We start from the raw sequence: 2,661 nt of genomic DNA on the forward strand, positions 1-2,661 counted from the left end.
GCTGGCAAAGCCTCAGTTCTGCTCAGGATTGATCCTTCTGCCAGTCCTTGTTTGGGAAAATAATTTAGCATGAACAGCAAGTTGAGTCTGTGCTCAGATCTCATTCAGGTCAGTGCTAAAGTTACAGTTAAGTATGTGATGAAGTGTTGTGTGGGATAGGGATGGTTTACTGAATTGTGACACAGCTATTTTTTCTCGTCTGGAAAGTAAAATGACTAACAGGAGCTGAGGAAAAGCATTGCAAAGCGAGGTTCCCAGGATGCCAAGAAGACAGGCTAACTCTGCAGCAGCACACTTAAACCCAACGGGATTTAGCCCCAATATCCATGATACCGAAAGCAAAACAGCTGCCCCACGTACTCACAGCAGAATCTGGGGGGGAAGAGGGGATGGTGACCACATTGCCTGGGGTGTGCTGCCCACAGACCATCATGGATGCCAGGCAGGCCAGCACAGACCAAGAATGTTATTAGGTGGTCTTCAGCCTTCAGGTCCTTTTCTCTTCCTCACCCTGTTCTGCTGGCTGGGAACCAGAATGGACCAGGGAGCCCAGGATCTGCTCTATGGGAATACTTTATAACCTTGCACCCTACACCAGCCCAGCAACCAGCTCAACTGCACTGGTGCTGCGTGACCCAGGAATCATCAAACAATCCTAAACTGCCAAAATGGAAATGCAACCTTTGCTGTGCAAACCAAGAACTTTGGATGCCATTATGTCTCTTATTTCTGTTTTGGTTTTGACACTTGGTACCCCAAAATTACAACATCAAGCTAATGTTTCTCTCTTATTTATATTCAAAAAATAAATAATAAAACAAAGACCACATTAACTTACAACCCAGAAAAGCTGTAGTGCATAATGTCTAGTTTTCAATTTGATTTTTAATGGAAGAAGACTCTTGAGGGCTTGTAGGTGCTCTGCTGGCAGGGTCTGCTTTCTGAGGAAGTAATCTCTTTCAGGCTTGCTTTTCTCCTGTATGGGAATTTGGAAATATTTTTGTCCATCTCATGTGAATTTCAGAATTGTAGTGCTTCCTGTCAGTCTGTAAAACTCTGTCAGGATGGCCGTCTTCAGCTGGAAACCACAAGTCGTGCCTTACAAGCTAACCATTGGACCTGACCTGAACTCGTTAACTAACGTGACCTAAGTGGGGGCAGCATCGTGTTCCCTCCAGAGCTGGGTGCAGGAGGTCACATTGGGAAGTCTGCGGAGCCCAAAAGCGACATGAGCAAAGCTTTCCTGTAAAACAGAGACACATTAACTCAAGGTTCAGAGTACAGAGTAGTCGTATGAATGGAAACGTCTGATTAGGGATTGCAAAAAAGAGGTTAATGTTTAGCCAGCTTATCTGCTGACAAAACACTGCCAAAGATCTTCTTTGGGTTGTGATTTCTACATGGTGCATAGCATGAGTTGGGTATCACAGGGCAATTTCAGCCAGGCTTTTTTGAGGTGAGCAAGAGCATAACAGCTATACTGCCAAGTATATTTCATTTAGTTCTGGCTTGTCTGTTTTTCAATTCTATCCTTGTCTTCAATGTTCAATAATGCATATGAGGTATCTCTTCTTTCAACATCAGAATGAAACAGGGAGGTGGAATGGTTTTTAATGTTTTAATTGCTGAAAGCTTGCAGGTGTAAGGTTCAAAAATAGTAGATAAATTGTTCTGAGCAAACAAATTAAAACCCTGCTAAGCACCTCAAGAGACCATCAGGTGCTGTTGCAGGTAGCCAGTGATGAAAGACCAAGCACTTTCTCATCCCAAACACTAAGCATCAGCACTCAGCCAAGACATCAGTACACAAAACCATTTTTCTTCTATGAGTATTGTACTGAGCCTCCAGTCACTGTCTTTTTTATTTTGCTATCATTCCTTTTTCTTATCTCACAGGATGGTTTCACTCTTTTAGGACTCTGGCAGGAATGGAGCTTGGTTCAAAACTCACCCGTGTCAATTCAAAAATATCACAATTCTGGACCAGCTGGTTGCATCTGTCATGCAGAGCTGAACAAAGTCTGCAGGCATGGAAAATGGATAAATGCTATTTCACATGGAGTAGACATGGGTTGACTCCATCTGTGTGTATTTACCTTAACTTGCATTGGTGTATGAGATGTCACAGAACAAATATCCAGATCAGAACTGCTGCTTCTGGTGTCACTGACAAAATTCTCCAAAGCAGTGGGCCTGAGTACTCAGGAGGTCAGAGGACTTTCTAGGACCACAGCTGAGCATGATCTCTGGTGACAACAAGATGCCCAGGGCTGCAGGGGGTTCAGCATGTCCCCACTCGATTGCACTCTTCTCTTCATTTGTAGGAAGAGTTTATTGCCTTGAAGTGTTTGGAGAAGCCTTTATATATTGTTGAGACATCTCATTCAAATGTTTTGTTTTGTTTTTAAAGAATTAGCCATTTGCTGTGTCACGCAGGGTGGGTATTACGGTAGCAGTTAGAGGGAAAAAAAAAATGAGAGGAAAATGCATTGGAAATTGAAAGGCACTTAGAACAATGTGATCGAGAAAGAAGAAGTGAGATAGGATTTGGCTGGGCTTTCAGTATTTCAACTTTCTGCCTTGACAGGAGATAAAGAAAAACTGCAAAAGCTTAGAAATTCCCACAGGTTGAGGAGGAAAAAAAAAAAAAATGAAGGAAAG

General features: G+C 42.8%; 1 long non-coding RNA gene across 1 annotated transcript in view; it reads right to left on the reverse strand.

Moving 5' to 3' along the window:
* Window positions 1-801: 801 nt before the first annotated feature.
* The window catches only part of LOC118156388, a 10,591-nt gene continuing 8,731 nt past the window's right edge, over window positions 802-2,661 (reverse strand). The window contains exon 3 of the long non-coding RNA XR_004746245.1: window positions 802-1,243. This is a non-coding gene — a long non-coding RNA (uncharacterized LOC118156388). The remainder of the gene's footprint in view (window positions 1,244-2,661) is intronic.

This window comes from Oxyura jamaicensis, chromosome Z, assembly GCF_011077185.1.
Source record: "Oxyura jamaicensis isolate SHBP4307 breed ruddy duck chromosome Z, BPBGC_Ojam_1.0, whole genome shotgun sequence".
NCBI classification, from domain to species: Eukaryota; Metazoa; Chordata; class Aves; order Anseriformes; family Anatidae; genus Oxyura; species Oxyura jamaicensis.